The sequence below is a fragment of the Medicago sativa genome, chromosome 3, assembly GCF_051527215.1.
Source record: "Medicago sativa cultivar Bolivia chromosome 3, Bolivia_mono, whole genome shotgun sequence".
Taxonomy (NCBI): Eukaryota; Viridiplantae; Streptophyta; class Magnoliopsida; order Fabales; family Fabaceae; genus Medicago; species Medicago sativa.
Window position 1 is genome coordinate 28750437 of NC_140751.1, and position 20193 is coordinate 28770629.

General features: G+C 37.9%; 1 long non-coding RNA gene and 1 other non-coding gene across 2 annotated transcripts; one reads left to right on the forward strand and one right to left on the reverse strand.

Annotated features, from left to right (window-relative positions):
* The first annotated feature begins 8629 nt into the window (after nucleotides 1–8629).
* On the forward strand, nucleotides 8630–8736 carry LOC146936943 (small nucleolar RNA R71). Its single transcript, XR_015033766.1, has one exon. It is a non-coding gene; the product is annotated as a small nucleolar RNA R71 (small nucleolar RNA).
* Nucleotides 8737–18944: 10208 nt separating this feature from the next.
* On the reverse strand, nucleotides 18945–20193 carry LOC146936944 (uncharacterized). The gene is made up of 2 exons (XR_015030795.1): nucleotides 19425–20193; nucleotides 18945–19327 (listed from the first exon to the last, which is right to left on the reverse strand). It is a non-coding gene; the product is annotated as an uncharacterized LOC146936944 (long non-coding RNA).

The window sequence follows — 20193 nt, forward strand, 5'->3', positions numbered from 1 at the left end:
AAGGCGACTTTTCATTAATGATGAAAATACATAAAGCAGAAAGCCCTAAACAAGTTCACTTCCGTTTCGGGTGGGACGGAAGGATATTTTTTTGAGAAAGCATAAAACAAACAACAAACACACTTCTTGAACAATTGAGTAACGGAAGAAAATATTGACGACAATCCGACTGCGACTGACCATTCCATGTGTCACAAACACTAGATGTTTTGATTTGGTATCGGATTGACATGCACATTTGGATCCAGGTCTGTGGAGGATAATTCCTTGCTCTGAATCAGTTTATGGACCTCCTTCTTAAGACAAATGCAATGTTCGATGTCATGCCCTGATGCCCCTTGGTGAAATTAACATGTGCGGTCGGCACGATACCAGTGAGGTAAAGGATTTTGCATGCGAGGAGGTGGCCTAATTTGACAAGATTTTTCTGGAGCAACAAAGGGAGCAGCTTTGTATACTTCGTGGGAATCGGATCATGATGTGGTGCTTGTCGAGCCTGTTGTTGAGGCTGTTTTTGACATTGATGTAGCTGGGGCGGATAGCCCATATTTAGGACAGCACCCATGGTGGGCCTAAAAGCGACAACAGAGTGAGAAGTTTGTTTGAGTAACACTTGCACATCTGGGTCCTCGAAGGACCAGACTTTGTTCTTGATTAATTTCTGCACTTCATCCCTCAAAGCAAAACACTGCTCTGTGTCATGCCCTGGCGCCCCTTGATGGAAGACACATGTGCGGTCAGCACGATACCACAGTGGTAAGGGATCTCTCACAAGAGGAGGTGGTCTCGTTTGAACAAGGTTCTGCTTAAGCAAGATGGGAAGCAAAGTCGCATATTTGACAGGAATTGGGTCAAACTGCGACGCTCTTTGAGCCTGATTTTGAGAAGTAACCGACTGAAGGGCCTGACTTGGAGGAGTAAGCTGATGTTGAGCCTGTTGTCGAGGCTGTTGCATGCACCTCAGTTGATATGGTGGCTGAAGCTTTTGCTTGACAAGCGGTGGTTCCCTTGTAGCCATCAATGAAGATACTAGGCTAGTTAACTTCTCTACCTCAACCCGAAGTGTTGTTACCTCTCTATGAAGTTCATGGACTTCTTGCTTAAGTTGATCAAGTTGATGTGTTTGCACGAGTGTCTGCATTTGCGAGCTGAATTTGGGTGAAGACATCGGACCACTCTACCTCTTCGTAGACAGAAAACAAAGTATGAGATACGGACTAGAAACTATGAATGAAGAATGATGCATGATATGTTTATGCAAAAAAATGTATTATTATTTTTTGTTATCGAAGGATTTGTCAAAGTGAATTGTAAACAACGTTGATGAACGTGATTTCATTTGAAAATTTGTAAAGATATTGCAATCAGTTCGATTTTCCTTTCAATGTGAAATATTTCTGATGTTTACAAAAATCCCTTTTTAGTCTTTCGATGTTTTGATGAGAAAAGTTTTTATGCATGTATGCATGATTATGCTACACAAACGGTGAAAACATGGTGAAGTATAAGTCCATAATGTTGGAGTCAAGGGTAAGCACGCCATTTGGTAAGGACTATGGTTTAATTTGCATTTGTAACAAAGGGTTCTACCAAGTTCCCAAAGTCCAACCCCCTCCGAATTTTATTGGATACCGAGACAACACCCGGTCCAACAACGTTCGCAGGAAAGTCTCGTTTGAGTGTAGCATCGCGTGTCGACTAATACCGAGACAACACCCGGTTAGCCACCGCACTACGTCCTAAAAGGCCAAGATGGGTTAAAGGTGACAAAAGGTTCTTAGCGTTCAAACGGAAACTTAAGAGTAATAAAGTCTAAACGTGACAACACACGCCGACAAATATCACTTCAAGATCCTCCGCTAAGTGTGGTTATCTCACGTGTGTCAAGACGCGAGAATACTCTCGGTATGTGATAGAACTCTGGCAAGTGCACCAATAACTATCGAAGTAGTAAAAATATCGTTCCCACGAGGACTGTTTTTAACTTCAATTATTCAATTTCGTTATAAAAGTAGGATGTATAAAAGTTTATTTTGTTTTGCCACTAGGCAGTAGATTTGGTTTGATTTTAAGAAATCAAATAAAAAAGTAAAGATTTGATTAAGAAAATAGGAGAGAGATGAGATCAGGTCTTCGAATCCTCTATGTTTCCCCTAATTGGTTACTGCACCTATTATTACTAATGATTCTCTAGTTTCACGATAGTTAACAAATTAGCCCTAATCAATCCCTTGAGTTAGGACCCTCTTTTTAAACTACAGCCCCTAATTCCTTAGGTGGTCTAATAATCATCAAAGGTTTAAGCACGTTAACCTAATATCACTAACAAACGATTATCCATTCCTAGATTAACCATGTTTATTAGAACAATTCAATTTAGGTCTAAGTCGAAAGCTATGGTCAGTAGTCATTCGATCTCACAAAATCATGTTTATATTTGATCAGGATATAAAAAGCAGTAAGAACAATTGAATTGAATGAAAACTAGAATATCATTAATAAGTAATAGAGTTTCACAGCAACATATGATCAATTAGGGTTACATAGGTTCATCTCCGACCTAATCTCTAAGAGATTTAGCTACTCATAATTGAGTTTACAAATAGCATAATCAATGAAAGAATTAAAACATACATAAACTGGGTTAGAGATGATGAAATCCTCTCCGCTGCAGCCTTCTGGGTGTTAAAATCGCACTTTCGTTCTCCAAAATCGTAACCCTTGTTCTTCAGATTGAGTGCAGTATTTATAGAAGTCATGGGCCTGACCCATCAAAATCGCGCCGCGCCTTGTTAATTGGCGTGCCGCGATTTCCCCTTTACAGGAAGTGTGTATTTTTGCTTCAAAAATCGCAGCACGGCTTGAAATTGGCGTGGCGCGATTTCCTTCGAACAGACTTCAAATTTTAAGCTTTTTTGCACTCCAGAACAGTGTAAATTGCATGAGAACTCTATCAAAATGTCACAATAAGTCCCTAATATTACGTAATGACAGAATGTCATCACAACCCCAAACTTAAACCATTCCTTGTCCTCAAGGAATTTGCTTGCAACAGTGACAAACGACAGTAAAATAACAGTTACCTGACAAAACGATAGTACCCAAAAGTTCATTCTCCTTCTAGCTAAAGATGAGCTAGTTTGACTTGTTCGCATCCACCAATTCACAACTCCACGCAACAATATGAAATAGGGTTCTACCAGTCGACATGCAGGTCTACATATTACCATACGCTTGAAAAGTTTCTAAATATCAATCAAAGTCAATATCATTACACACTTTTGAGGTCTTTAGGGTTATAACGGGGCTTAGGTGAAAGGTGGGATATATTTGGATAAGTAGGCTACACAAAATTTTGAGTTAGGCATTCCTACGAAAGTTAAAGCACAAAATTCAATCCTTCAATCATTCACCTTGTGGAAATACAATCAATGCAAAGGTACTAGAGAATATTTTTAACATTTAGGGACAATCGAGTTTGAAGTTACTCGGATTTTCAATGTTTTGTCCCTTTTTCATCATTCAATTTCTTTTTTTTTTTGATACACCATTTTTATGTGTATATTTTGCATGACAATCTCATATTTCTTTTCATTTTTGTTCTCTAATTCTCTAGTACCCCCACCCCAAACTTAGTTGGTTGCAAATTCCAATAGCAACCCCAAACTTAATCTTTAGCAACATTCTACAATGCCTTAACTCAGAAAATACATTAAGGGATAAGTCCTAAAAGTCTCTAGGCTTGTAATGTAGTTTGTCACCGAACAAAAAGTTCTAATCCTACCGGCTCACAATTGGTTAAGAAAGGATAAATTCAACAAATTAAAACAGGGTAGGCTTCAAAAAGGCTCACAGGACCAAGCACTTTTGCCTCAGTGTGTAATTGACAAAAACCAATCAATAATAGAGAAACAATGCAAGTTCTAGAAATGTAGTCGCATGGAAAACTAATCTAACTATAAGTAAATTGAAAAACAAGATTTGGCAATGAACCTTATGGCTGAGATTTCTGGGAGTATGTGACTACCTAGCAACGCCGTACACTTCGCCTTTGAATCAAGTCACCCCTCCTTGAGAACTTTTGGAATACCGTTTCATCAAACAACTGTTACTAAACTGTAATAGGTCACATGAAACAAAACAAATTCATTAATAATAAACAAGTGCAGGAGCAATTACAATAGGGAAATAAGTTCAATGGACTTCGACATTAAAAAGAAAATACAAAGAAAATACATTAAAAGAAAAATGACTGAAAAATAAAATACAAAGCAGAAAATGCTAATCCATCAGTAGATCAGCCCATGTCTTGATCATCATCCGAGTTTCCAGCCCCCGGTGTCCTCAATCCTTCGAAGATGCCATCCCCTTGATCTTGCTCGGTGGTGTTGAAATCATCAGTGATTTCCCTCCTCATGCGCAGACCATACTCTTCTTGATGTGTAAAATATTGCTCCATGCGCTCACGGGAGCCTCCAAACCTCTCATAAGACCCACGAATCGGACCCATATGCAATTGAGCCTCCGCAGCAAACGCAGCTGAGAACCTAGGACGGTTCACCCACAGCTGGTCTGAAGTCTCATTCATCCAATTAGCTTGCACATGCATGAATTCCTCAAGCTTTGGATGAAGAGGAGCATAACCCCCTTGGCTACTACTCCCTCCTTGCTCCATTTGTTGTTGCCTTGCTGCCTCCCTCTCTCTCTCCTTGATGTAGCCTTCATATTTCTTGACAAACCCATCCATGACCGAGTCGGTGATCGGCTTCATATTGCTTGTGTTGAGATCGCTATCATAAGCCGGCACCAACTGTTGTTCACACAACCAATTAATTAAGCTTCCATGTCCCAATTGTGTGGTGTTCCCGGTTGCTAGATCATGAAGACTATTGGCCAAGAGGCGGCCAATATCTATAGGGTGCCCCTTGATGATGGCATAGGCAGCAAGCACCCTCTTGAGAGGAATTTCAGAAGTGCAAGATGCACTCTCAAGAGTCTGGACCACATATGATACCCACGCCTTGGGTACCGGCAGCATCTCCGCATAGGTAAGCATCCGGGACTTTTTCCAAGTCGACCCAGGCCTACACATGGTGGTGATGATCTCATCAAAAGTATCCTCCGTAATAGCAAATCTCTCTCTCCTCAATTTTTCAACCCAACACTCCTCCGGTGCTTGAACATTCAGCCATGCGTTGAGAGCATCCGGGCTGAAATCAATGTATTTGCCTCGAACAAAAGATTGAAAGGGTGTATCGGACACCCTTGCATTTGCAAAGAATTCGACGATCACCGTTTTGTTGTTTGCCTCGTCGATCATCTCATTCAATCTCGTCCACCCCCTCCTTCGTATTTCAGACTCAAAGAAAGGATATTTCACAAGTTTTGTGAAATCAAACTTCCTCTCCCCTATGACTTCAAAACTCTTCATAGATTGATGGAACTCCTGGGCTAGGTCATTGATGAAATGGATGGCGTTTTCGGGTGGTTCGGATGCGGCACGGGGGCGTTTGGATTTGCTTGTGGATGGCTTGGGGTTGGTGGCTTTCTTTGAGCGGGTGTTTCTTTGGTTGGAGGCCATTTGTGGTTTGGGAAGATGGTGAATGGAAAGTTTTGTGAAGTTTGGGAAAGTTTTGAATGATTGTGGTTTGATGGTGGTTTGGATTGATGAATTTGTGATTGGGATTTTGGTTTGATGATGGTTAGGAGGTGAATATTGAGATGAAGATGAAGAGAATTCGTGAATGGAAGTTTAGGGAAGTTTTGGTAGAGAAAGGTAGGAAGAATGGAATGAAAATGATGATGAACAGTGAAGAATTTATAGTGCTGTAGGGGCAAAATCGCGGCACGCCAATTTGCAAGGCGCGGCGCGATTTTGTGTGTAACGGCTAGTAACGGGCAAATTTCTAACGGTAGGGAAGTTGGTGGGTTTGTAACGGCTAGTTTTTGCAACGGTTAGTCAACTTTCAAGCAAAATCGCGCTGCGGCCAATTACAAGGCGCGGCGCGATTTCTTTAAAACAGGGAGAGTGTTCTCCTGTTCTTCAAAATCGCGGCACGCCAATTTGCACAGAGCGGCGCGATTTTGAGCAACAGGGAGTGTGTTTTTGCTTTCTCAGGCCAAAAAATTTTTTTTTTTTTTTTTTTTTGTTTTCTTGAAAAATGCCTGAGTTCCTTTATGTTCTGAAAATTTTTGAGGAGAGAATCATGCAAGACATCAGTACCTTGCATGATTTTCTTGGCAAGAGGTATATTTGAACAAATTTCTAAAACTTTCCTGCCTTGTATTAAAAGAAAAGAAAAATATTTTTGTGTTTTTGTTTTTGAAAGCAATAAAATCATACCTGAAAAATAAATAGTGGGTTGCCTCCCACTCAGCGCTTCTTTACCGTCACTAGCTTGACTGATGACCATCCCTAAGGATTAGTTGATGTGGCTCCCTCTTCATTGTTTGGGAGTCCTCCTTCACGGTACCGTTTCAGCTTTTGTTCCTTACCCTTGAAAGTTCCTTGTGCACCAGACTTCTTGATGTCTATAGCTTCATCAACAGGCTTGTTTCTTGCCATCCCTTCGTCACAGTACCTCCTAATTCTTTCCAAAGTATCAGAGAGAGTTGAATGCATACACCATCGAAAAGCAGCCGGCCCATTACGCATCCCATAGGGAATCCTTCTATAAGCCAATTTACCACCTGGACCAGTGGTAGTAGTCTTTATTTCATTTTTACCAGCTGTCAATCCCCCATACTTGTTGTCACGGATGTCTCCTGATGATTGTTGGTGCATCTGTTCTTTGCTTACTTCCAGTTGCTTAACACCCTCTATCTTTCCAACATCTTCAATCACTTCTTGTCTGTCTATAGATTCCACACTTTCCACCTCCTTAGATTGAATAGGTAGAGATTCAAGGGTTTTATCTTCGACTGTTTCTTCCACAACGTCAATCCGGTAACACTTGGGATTCTCATCTTGGTGCTTCATTGCCTCAAAGATATTGAAGACTACCTGCTCCTTATGGAACCTCAACATTAGCTCTCCACGTTCAACATCAATCAAAGCACGACCAGTTGCAAGGAAAGGTCTTCCTAGAATGAGTGGCATGTCTTCATCTTCAGCCATGTCTAGGACCACAAAGTCTGCTGGGAACACCAAGTCATTAACCTTGACTAGCACATCTTCAAGTATACCGAAAGGGTAAGAGATTGACCGATCAACTAAAGTAATGGTCATTCTTGTTGGTTTTGGTTCCCCACACTTAAGCTTCTTCATCATTGAAAGAGGCATCAGATTTATACTTGCTCCCAAGTCACATAAAGCTCTTCCAATGTCTACCGGTCCAATTGAACAAGGGATAGTAAAAGCACCAGGATCCTTCAGCTTAGGTGGCAGCTTCTTTTGAAGAATAGCACTACAATTCTCAGAAAGTGCTATGTTCTCATCATCCTTAGGCTTCCTTCTTTTGGTTAACAAGTCTTTCATGAACTTAGCATACAACGGCATTTGATCAAGAGCTTCACCGAAAGGAATATTCACCTGAAGTTGTGAGAAAAGTTGCATGAACTTCTTGAATTGGCCTTCATCCTTTTCTTTCTTCTTCGAAAGGTGAGGGTATGGAAGCTTCACATATGATGGAATAACCTGTGGTTTGTCTCCATCATTCAAAATTTGACTCTTCGACTTCCTCAAGATTGAATCTTCATCAATTAATTTCTCACTTTTTTCTCCCTCTATTTTTTTCTTCCTTTCGTTTTCAACTTCTCCATGATCATTTTCTTTTTCAACTACACCCTCATCATTTTTTTCAACTACATCATTCTCCTCCACCTCAACCACTTCATCAACCTTCTTTGGAGCTTTTGGAACTAAAGGTGTCAAAACCTTTTTGCTCCTCAATTCAATAGCATTACAAGACTCATTCTTAGGGTTATCTTTAGTGTTACCTGAGAATCCGCCTTTGTTTTGTTCAGCCAACTGCTTAGCTAATTGCCCCAGTTGAGTTTCAAGCATCTTCCTAGAAGCTTCATTGTTCTTTCTTTTAGCTTCTTGACTCTTCTTCATCTCTTCAAAGTTGCCTTGAGTCATCTTCATGAAGTTCATCATAGTTTCCTCAAGAGCGGATGGCTTCCTTTGTTGTTGTTGAGGAGGAGTTAGCATCTGAGAGTTCAAAGCATTGTTGTTTGAGTAGCTTAGATTTGGATGCTTATTAATGCCTGAATTGTAGTATTGATTCTGCCTTTGATATCCTCCAATGAAGTTAGCTTCTTCACTTGATCCTTCCGGAACACATTCACCGTGGGATGTTCTTCACCACATAAGTCACACTTGATTGCAGCTACTTGTTGTTGCTTTTGAGCCAAAGTGAAGCCTTGAAACTCCTTAGTTAGAGCTTCGATTTGTTTGTTCATAGCTGCTTGGTTAGCAAGGATAGCAGTTTGTTCACTTACCCCAAACACTCCTCTTTCCTTCTTCTTAGCTTCAGCACGATACTCATTTCCAGCCATGTTTTCTATCAAAGCTTGGACTTCATGATCAGTTTTGCTCTTGAGACTACCTCCCGCGGAAGCGTCTAAGAACATTCGAGTGTTTGGTGTTACCCCCTCAGTGAAGATTTGGAGGTATTGCTTCTCGGTGAACTCATGATTAGGGCATCTCTTGAGAAGCAAATTGAATCGCTCCCAAGCATCATACAATGATTCACCTTCTCCTTGCTTGAAGTTAGAGATCTCCATCTTCTTGTCCCAATACTTAGACATAGGGAAGTATTTCTCCAAGAACTTCAGCTCTAACTCTTCCCATGTTTGGACAGTCCCGTTTGGAATTGTTAGCAACCAATCTTTTGCTCTTCCCGTCAAGGTGAAGGGAAACAGCCTTAACTTCTTTTGTGCTTCAGTCACGGTGGCTGGTTGCACACAAAACTCACAGGTTTCAGCAAAACGGCTCAAGTGTTCATGAGGACTCATAGCTTCAGTCCCATCGAATTGCTTGTCCCTCAAACCATTGAGGACAGTTGTCTTGATGTCGAACGCTACGGGGTTAGCTGGTTGAAAAGTGTGGGTCAGTTGACCGCGATGAGTGGCTAACCCGTAGTCTCCAAGCTTAGGTCTTGGTGGTACAACTCCTTCTCCTTCCATCGTTGCAGATTTAGGAGAAGAGATTGTTTCAGATTCACTTGAGAGTTGCCCCGGTACTTGTTCTCGAACACCCGGTGGAACGGATTGAGCTAACCTTTGCGATCGGACAGCTTTCCGAAGTGCTCTAGCAGTCCTTTCAATTTCCGGATCGTACTCTAAGTCGTCAGAGCTCTGTTTACCTCGCATAAACAGCAAAATACCTTAGTAGCACTGCACAACGCAAAGTAATCAAGTGAATATGAAAACAGAAAAATAAAAAATAAAAAACAGAAAATTAAATTGCAAAAACCCTAAATTATAACGTAATTGCCTTGTTGAAATAATTCAACAGTCCCCGGCAACGGCGCCAAAAACTTGATAGAACTCTGGCAAGTGCACCAATAACTATCGAAGTAGTAAAAATATCGTTCCCACGAGGACTGTTTTTAACTTCAATTATTCAATTTCGTTATAAAAGTAGGATGTATAAAAGTTTATTTTGTTTTGCCACTAGGCAGTAGATTTGGTTTGATTTTAAGAAATCAAATAAAAAAGTAAAGATTTGATTAAGAAAATAGGAGAGAGATGAGATCAGGTCTTCGAATCCTCTATGTTTCCCCTAATTGGTTACTGCACCTATTATTACTAATGATTCTCTAGTTTCACGATAGTTAACAAATTAGCCCTAATCAATCCCTTGAGTTAGGACCCTCTTTTTAAACTACAGCCCCTAATTCCTTAGGTGGTCTAATAATCATCAAAGGTTTAAGCACGTTAACCTAATATCACTAACAAACGATTATCCATTCCTAGATTAACCATGTTTATTAGAACAATTCAATTTAGGTCTAAGTCGAAAGCTATGGTCAGTAGTCATTCGATCTCACAAAATCATGTTTATATTTGATCAGGATATAAAAAGCAGTAAGAACAATTGAATTGAATGAAAACTAGAATATCATTAATAAGTAATAGAGTTTCACAGCAACATATGATCAATTAGGGTTACATAGGTTCATCTCCGACCTAATCTCTAAGAGATTTAGCTACTCATAATTGAGTTTACAAATAGCATAATCAATGAAAGAATTAAAACATACATAAACTGGGTTAGAGATGATGAAATCCTCTCCGCTGCAGCCTTCTGGGTGTTAAAATCGCACTTTCGTTCTCCAAAATCGTAACCCTTGTTCTTCAGATTGAGTGCAGTATTTATAGAAGTCATGGGCCTGACCCATCAAAATCGCGCCGCGCCTTGTTAATTGGCGTGCCGCGATTTCCCCTTTACAGGAAGTGTGTATTTTTGCTTCAAAAATCGCAGCACGGCTTGAAATTGGCGTGGCGCGATTTCCTTCGAACAGACTTCAAATTTTAAGCTTTTTTGCACTCCAGAACAGTGTAAATTGCATGAGAACTCTATCAAAATGTCACAATAAGTCCCTAATATTACGTAATGACAGAATGTCATCAGTATGCCACTATGAGTTTACCACCCCTATCTTATATTTCCCTCAAGTCCGGGTTAGGACTTATCTCACCACTCACGTTTAGAAAGGAGAAAGAAGAAAGAGAACAAATATACACGTAATTTCCATCTTTAAAAAAACATTTTTTTTAGCAAGTTTATAACACAAATTTTAAATAATGCCAAGTTAGGTTCAACCCTCTTACTTATTATCCCCAGTGAAGTCGCCATTTCTGTCGCGTCATTTTTCGGACAGTCGAAGGCCATTTGACTGGCGTTTGACCCGCTTTTGGTTTCACGACTGAACATTTAATTCTTTTCAAAAGAAAGTGGAAAAAGGTTCAAATACCACATTTTAAGGGATTAAGGGTTTGGGGGTTGGTTATATTTAGGGAAGGTGTTAAGCACCCTAAATATTCATAGTACTCTACGAGAACCTCTTGATTTTATTTAACTTTTGTGCTATAAACTCGCTTGCTTTAAAAAATGGAATTTGTAATGATAAAAGAAAATTAGAGACCTAAATTATCTACGTTTTATTGATTTGGAAGGACGCGTGTCCTTTGCCTACGTACCCGTGAGGGATCAAAACCTCGTAGTTCGGGGTAGAAATTGACGTTTGATTGGTTTTGGGTTTTTTTAATGGTTTTGAAAAAGGTTTAAAAATGAAAAGCCAAATGGCAAATTGGAATTGGTTTGTATTTTTTTAATATTGAAAGGAATAGACTTGAAGTAAGATTAAATTGATTGAAGTTTGATTAAGAAAATAAAAATGAAAAAGACGGTCACTTGATTTAAGATCAAGGTTTGTTTATGAAAATATTTTTGTGATTTTAAATGCAAAAAAGGGTTTTTTTTATTATTGTGCTTGACAAGAGTTTCATCTTGCTCCTACGTATCTCCAGGTGCTATGGAGAAATCAAAGCTACGTAGTTCTAGGTAGAAATTAAAGCTGAGGTCGAGCAAGACAAGCTCAACCTCTAGAAATTAAAGCTGAGGTTGAGCAAGACAAGCTCAAGCTCTAGAAATTAAAGCTGAGGTCGAGCAAGACAAGCTCAAGATTTTTTTTGAAAGAGTTAGAGTCAAACCTGGATCTAAGAAATGAAATACTACCTTTTTTTGAAAATGGATTCTGCTATGACCGGCTTTGTGCAGGTTTCCAATCGGTTTGGTGGACTTGGATAGAGCTGTGATATGGTTTGGTTTAGGGTGTGATGGGTTATGGATTTGTGGTGGTTTAAGTGGTGGTTGTGTGACTGGTTTTATGATGTGAAAATATGATTTGGTACTGTGAGAGTATTTTTGATCTTGAGATTGCTTGATGAATTTATTGCTTGATTGTATGCTTGAGAGTGTATTTCCAATTCTTCCCTTTTTTTTCCCTCTTTCTTTGTTGAGAGAAAGCTTCTATTTATAGCCAACCTTCATCCTTCAACATCTGCAGCTGTTCATTCTTGTGTAGAGACCCTTGCTGTTGATAGGAATTGCAAAACTGCCATTGTCCCATAGTTTTGTACACTGAGCTTGAGCTTGTCAGCCTCGACCTCAACATTTAACACTATGAGCTTGAGCTTGTCTTTGTACCAGGAGCGTGTGTGAACAGTGAAAAGTACATGAACAGTAAAAATATCTTATCTTTTTACAGCTGTTTCATGCTTGTTCTCCAAGATGCATTGCTGTTAATGTTCTTGCATTTCTTAGCCATTAAGACACCATTATTTAATTATTTAAGCATACTTGGTCACCAAGTCTTGTTTTTTAAGATATTTTGCTTGCTTGCTTGCTCATCAAGATTCTCCTTTAGAGCTTGAGCATGATCACAATATTCATGAGAGCATGAGCATAACCACAATGTTCATGAGAGCTTGAGCATAAACACAATGTTCATGAGAGCTTGAGCATGATCACAAAGTTCATGAGAGCATGAGCATAACCACACAGTTCATGAGAGCTTGAGCATTAAAGAGAGTACATTAACAGGCAAAAAATATTCTGGGCCGAAAGACAAATGAAATGGGATCTTAGGTCAAAAATTGGGGTATGACAAGTGTGCACAAGCTTCTCATCCACATTAGTCTGGAGAAGAGTAAGTAAAGCCCCGTAACGATGTCGGAAACCAGCCGGATCCTCGATCTTGAGTGTTAAATCTCTCAAACTAGCCAAATCTACTTCCTTGAACTTGTAGGACTTAGTCTTCCCCATCCCTACAATGTTTATAAATTCAATTTGTCTAAGCCCTTCGATAACAATGCATGGAAAAAAGTTTATGCATGTATGCATGTATGCATGATTATGTTCAAGTTCGGAGAAAACATGGTGGGTTGAAGTTCAAAGTCGAGGAGTCATGGGTGGAAACAGTGTCCGGTGAATCTAGGGCTTTAGGAAATAGTAACCGGGTTCTAAAAAGGTTCCCAAGTTGCAACCTCTCCGACGTATATCATGGTGCCACGAGACAACACTCGCTCCGTGATTATCCGTAAGAAGGTCTAACTTGAGTGTAGTATCGCGTGACGACTAGAATTCAAGACAACACTCGGTTTAGCATCCGCACTACGTCCTAGAAAATGGCCATGGATGGGTTCGGTTATCTACGGTTCATAGCATCATAGAACAATTAGAAGTAACGTGCCTAAACGCGACAACACGCACCGACAACATCACCCCCAAAATGCCTCAGCTATGTGGGATTGATCGCATAATCCAATACACGAGGCAACCCTCGGAATGAATTGTCGATTATATCCCTCCTAAATCCTAAGTTCACTCAGCCCGGGTGTAGGACTTTTGATATTCTCACCCCACACGTTTGCAAGAAATTAAACATTTATTCACATAGGAAAACAAGTAAAAACGAAAGCGCAAGCGTGGAAATAAAGACTAGGCGTAACTCTCGAATCTCCCCAGTGAAGTCGCCAGCTGTTTTATCTTGGTTTTCGGGTGTCAAACATTGATTATGTTTGAACCTTTTTAACCTTTGATATCTCATTTTTTCTTGGGAAGGGAAAAAATAAGCAAAACCCTTGAGAATTGAGGTCCGGGAGTTGTTTTCGCTACGGGAAGGTGTTAGGCACCCATAACGACTATAGTATCCTATAGGAACCGTCTTTACTTTCTACGCGCGCGCTTTATTTTTAAATGCTATTTGAAAATGATATTTACACCTAAGAGTTTTTCTAAGTGAAGAATCGGAGGGAGAAGAATGTGTTTGAATTTTTATTTTATTTGAATTGAAGGAATTTTGATTCCTTGCCTACGTACCTTTTTAAGGGATCAAATCCACCGTAGTTCTCTTCCAAAAAATGTTTTTGTTTTCGTTGGTTGATTTTAAGTTTGAAAATGGAATTTTGAAGAATGAGAGAGAGAGGCCTCAAGGGCATAAGATTGTGAAATGGTGAGGTTTGATTAGTCATTTTGCAAAAGAAAGTCAAAGTATGATTAAAATTTGTTAAGATTTTGTTCAAGAAAATAAAAGGAAAATCAATGGGATTTTGATCCCAAAGTTTATTTAGAAAATGATTTGAGTGATATTGTTCATGTTTATTTTAAAAAATGATTTTTCTAAGTGTAAATCCTAAGCATACATCTAAAGCATTCAATCCTAAACATACATCTAAACATGCATATCCTAGCCATACATCTAAAATATCTATGTGATGTGTGTGCACGTGTCGGTGCTTGTGTCGGTGTTCATTATTAGAGTCCATTGTCCTTTACATCATTGGCCTAGATACATTCTATGGTCTTGCAAGAAATTAAAAATTGTATGAAGTAAAATACACCACCCTAAGTTTTTTCACATGCTACATCTTGGCAAGAATTAAATTGCAAGAAAAATAGAGATGAATATGAGATGAGAGGAGCTTATGGGATGCATGAAACATGAAATGAAAGTGGTTAGTAGCATAAGGTGTAATAGCATGAAAATTATAAGCAAAAGAAATACTAAAAAAATCTTGACAAAAAGTAATGAAACTCTTAACCTAAAAGTGGCAAAATACACTTAAAATTTACCATGACATAAAGACAAATATATGACCTATAATCCTCATATCATGACAATTTTCTAAAGGTTTTATTACAATTAATGATATGAGAATTATAAGAACACATTCAAGTCAAGATTCATGATATATCTAGGCATATTTGCATCATTTATTCACAAACATAACTTGCAAACCAAGCAATTAAAAAAAATTCATACACATGCAGCAAAAGCACATACAAACAGTAGCTAAAACTTCACAAAATCATATGGTATAGGTCACAAACTTTTATCAAGAAATTGGAATTAGAATCAAGCAATTTTCACAAGCTTTTAATTCAAAACATCACAAAATAGCAAGAAAATCAGCACATTATTTTTTCCAAGCTTTAATATGCAAAAAACATCACAAAGATACTACAAAATTATCAAGAAACATATATGAAAATTTTTAGAATTTTTTAGACTCAAGAACATATGCTTCACAATTTTTAACAAAAAAAAATAGTAAACAATTAACAAAAAATACCACATATATTTTTAACCAAGATTTAACACATAACATCATCACAAAAATGCCAAAAAAGGATCAAGAACATATAGAAATGTTTTAGGATTTTTTTATAGAACAAAAATAAGCATGCAGGGGTGTAACTAACAATTAACAGTGTAGAAATAGCAAAAAAGAGGAAGCAAAACGAAAATTGCAGCAAGCTTAGGCCCAAGCCCCAGGTCTTTGGTGGATTCGGATCCTCCAAACGCCTCAGAGGCGTTGGATTGATCCACCTCCAACAAAACCCTAGATCTGAGGGCTAGGGACACGCTACACACCATAAGGCAGTTTAGGCACACCAGAAGACCAAATCCACACCGTACACATCATTGGAGAGCAAATCAAACGGTGAGGAGGAAAGAGAAGACGGTTTGGGGAGCGAACCAGACTGGTTCATGTGAACCGGTCCGGTTCACTCCCTTATAAAGGTGATGAGCCGGTTCTTTTTCATTTCTAAACGTTCTTTCTCTTTCTTCTTCTCGTCTTCCTCTCGTTCTCTCATCTAACCCTAACGGCGGTGTGAAGTGGAAGGATGATGACGAATACGCCGTAATCCTTTAAAGAAACGACGGAATCATCGTCTTCTCCAGTGAGAAGGACATATTCCGTCCACTCTTCTTTTATCTTTTATGAAAAACGTAGATTAAACGGTGTATTTTCATCGTTCTTCGTTCTATAACCCTAGATCCATGAAATACGAAGCATAACAAGCACAAATCACGCCTTGGAAACAGATTTTGAGAAATTAGGGCTTTACCGGAAGTTTGATCGGAGAAGAGAGCTGCAGAACGTCGTAACACTTACGTCATCTTCTTCGTCTCCTCTGGTAAGTGCTTTCACTGGGAATGAACCGGTTATTTTCTTCTCTTTCTTCACCGGTGTGATTTTGCTTCGTTCTCTCTTCGATCCTCCTCTTCTCTTCCTCGATCTTTCTTCCTGTGATCGTGTCCTTCACTTGAATTGCAGGAGGAAACTTCACGGTTCAATGATGAAGATTCTCAGAGAGAATCACTAAGAACCGAAGTGAATTTCTTCATGAATCTGTGAAATTCATTGAATCTTGTTGTATCTGAGTACTTCGATGCTTCTGTGGTATTGAATTTTGTATGAATTGGTGGATTTTGGTGTGGATTTGATGATTTTTGATGGAATGGTGTATCTGGAAAACGGTTAGGGTTTTGGTTATGAATGTTCTTGAAGTTTTTTCTGGAATTTTTGTGTTTGATCCTTGATGATCAGAGAGAGAGATTGGAAACGTGTTTTTGGTGATGTGTCACTGAATTTTGCTGAGTTGTTTCATTCTGTGTGGGACTGTGATGATTGGGGCCTTTTATAGGCTGACACCTGTGATTGAGACCCAATGGGCGCTTGCCACGTACTCTGGACCATTTTTGGACTGAAAATTGGACAAAAGGACTTTCCTGCAAAAAAGAGAAGTTGTGGACTAAACTGCAAATAAAAAGAGGACTATTCTGTGAAACCTTTAAAAACTTTGGGGACTAAAATGCAATTGACCAAAAAAGAACTAAAAAATAAAAGTTTGACCTGGAGGACCAAAATGCAAATTGGAAAAGTTTTTAAAGGAAAAAGGAATAAAAAATAGAAAAAAGGACTAAAGTGCAAAAAATTAATAAAATCGAATTAAAAAATGTAATTTGGAATAAACGTAAAGTGAAACCAATAAAAAACACAAAATGGCCTAAAACGAACCAATTACTTAAATGAGGTACTTTAAAGTAACCTCTCTCTGTCGAAATTTCGTGTGAAAAGACCAAAATGCCCCTGGGGACTAAAACGACTTAAAACGACTCAGATGCAATTTTAAAATGATTTTTAACAAGGAATTGAAGCAAGAGCTTTATACAAGCCAATTAAAAGACTCAGAGACAAATTTTAGAAACTAAACAGGGTTTTAACATATGAAAGGACTAAAATGCCCCTAGGGGCCAAACTGACTCAAAATGACTTTAACTGCAATTTTTGGAATGGATTTTGACATGGAATTGAAATAAAGACTTATTCAAACCATTTGGAAAGACTCAAACAATTTTTAAGGACTAAAATGAATTTGAATACAGGAAATGACTAAAATACCCTTTTTCATGAATTTTGCAAATAATATTGGAAAAAAAATGCAGAGAAAGATGCAATTGATCAGAGACAAATCAAATGACTTGAAATGCAAGAAAGATGTCTTGGATGACTTGAAATGCAAGAAAACATGGACAAATACACAGTTAAAAAGGTTTGTAAAGCTAAGTTGAGAGATAAAGCAGAGCGAAATGTCAGTGTAAACAATAGCAAATTGGCAATTCTTCAAAAGTAATAGACATATATCAAAGATGAAAGAAAATTTTGAACAAGTATTTTTAGGTCCAAAATTAGGGTATAACACAATGTTGTGTAGCACGGTCCATCCAGTAACTGGAGAAAGCTCATCCAACCATGCTTGTTGAACTCGTCTCTCATATCTTATCCATTCTCAGAAAACAAATCAAAATCCACAATGGACTCATTCACTAGTTTGAGTTCACCATCTAGAATCCTTATAATTGTTCTCTTGAGAGTACTAGAGACTAGCCCAAATGATGTTGTTGAAGTCATGATTCTGGAGTTAGGGTTATTCTAAGGGTTTGTTAGAAATGGGTTGTTTTTCTGAGAAGGCTTCAGAACGAAGTAGGAGGTGAAAAGTGAAAGTGTGTGATTTAGTATAAGTGATTTTGTGTAAACTATTCAACTTCAAACGTTTTGAGAATATAAACATGCAATGATGACAGACACGTGCATTAATGGCAAAGAGGGGTGTGAGAATACAACACTCAATGCAAAACATCATTACCCAACAGTTAAGATACACGTCTGATAAAAACTTCCTAGTCTGATGTCAAGTGAGTGGGCCAGTTGATGACCGGTCATCTTACGTTATTCTTAGCATGTTTTTCAGTCATTTTCAGTAGGTTTTAGCAGCAAAAATGAGGAGTATTAGAACGACTGCTTATAATTTTGTGACTATTGTAATTTTTTCAATATTTGAGTTTGTAATTCTAGTTTTCCCGAAACATAGTAATTTTATGGAGTTTTTAAAGTAATTCACAAAGAAAACATGCAAATCAGTAAATCAAGAACATACGAATATTTGTGAAGACTTTGGGAAGACCAAGAATGAAGATTCAAGAGACCTCGAGAGACTTTACAGTGGGAGGAATTATGTTCCCAAGTTCCGAGGCAAGTTATTTGAAGACGAAGACCTAAAACGACGGAAAATTGGAGAAACTGGGCCAAGAAAGAACATCATGCGCCTAGAGCACATGGCATACGCCTAAAGCATGGAAAAAACGTTCCATGCGCCTAGAGCATGGCTTTGGGTGCACACTTATGCGCCTAGAGCTTTGCTAATGCCCCCGAGCATCTAAATCCCAGTTAGAAACTCTCTATATAAATACCAGTCTACCTCACTATAAATACCAAGTTATTTTTAAGTTTTTGACAATTTGTTTTGTTATGTTGATGTTTTACTATCCATGTGCTGTTGTTAAGGGAAACAAATCACTTTATTTGTTGATATTTTTGTTTGGTATATACTTCATATGGTGTACAGTGTACTATAGATACTTGATTAAAAGTTTTGAATTTTTATTCTTATTGCTGTCTTGTTCTATTTCATTACCATTATCTTACAGTACAAAGAGATAACTATAAAGTTCTTGAAATTAGAAAAAAGTACAAATTTCCATATCATTAGGTGGCAGCAAGATAAATAAACGAAAACTCATGAAATATTCTAACAGATAATTTGCTGACTTTCTTGGGTCTAGCACTAAATGCATCAATGAAGCTACTATAAAGTTCTTGAAATTAGAAAAAAGTACAAATTTCCATATCATTAGGTGGCAGCAAGATAAATAAATGAAAACTCATGAAATATTCTAACAGATAATTTGCTGACTTTCTTGGGTCTAGCGCTAAATGCATCAATGAAGCTGCTCATAATAGTATTAGGGAAATGCTAACTTATGTCCTTAAGACACAAGTTAAGAAACTAAAGATTGAAACATTTTATTGGAAATTGTGTACTCCATATTTTAAAGCACAAGACAACATGACCCATAATATCATCCAAACCGCAATGGACGGCATTGACAAGTGTTTATCATACACTTCAGTCTCTCATCAAAGTCGCAAACAGTTGCTACACAATCAGCATCAACTAAGCAGTCCTCTGCAATAGACAAGAGATTAAAAGAGTTTAACTAAAATGAGATAAAATTGAGTACTTCTTAAAGAAAGAAATATGAAAAGGATTAAAACCGGATTACCTTTAGCATTCGCTGCAACTAGAAAAAGGGAAATAATGATAATCATAACAAAAACAAATTTGACAATTTTAGCCATATTTTGTTCTTTTCTTGTAACAATTGTTTTTATCACTTTATGTTTATAAAGCTCATCCTCTCCATATATAAATGAAATAGTTTTAGCACTTAAGAAGTTGGAAAAAATTGTTCATAAAACTATTATTATTAAATGTCTTTCCAATACATGCATCAACGAGTTGTGTTTCTCCCTTTAGCACACCAAGAAACGAGGTCATTTACTCAAAAAAAAAAAAAAAAAAAAAAAGGAGGTCACACACAAAAGTTACTCATCATAAAAGTCTTTTTATTTCATTGATAAAATTTTCATTATTTTATAACCTATTATGATAGGGTAGGGAAAATAAAAAAAGATTAATAATAGGAATAACTTCATTTCAAGTGACACCAGTAGAAAGGTGCACACAAGGGGAATGAAAATAACTTAAACTTCATTTCAAGTGACACCAGTAGAAAGGTGCGCACAAGGGAAATAAAAATAACCTAATTTCAAGTGACACTGTAGAAAGATTCAGGCAAAGGGATTTTGAAGCATGTTTGTTAATTAATGTGAAGAGAACCTTGATAAAATAAAAGGAATATGATTGTTATTTGTTGCTTAACTAATGTGATATAATAAATTTCAAATTAAGGAATGCATATGGCTTGACGTAGGCGGCACCATAAGTTGTTAGAATATTTTTCATAACTTTGCACCTTATTTGTAGTTGCC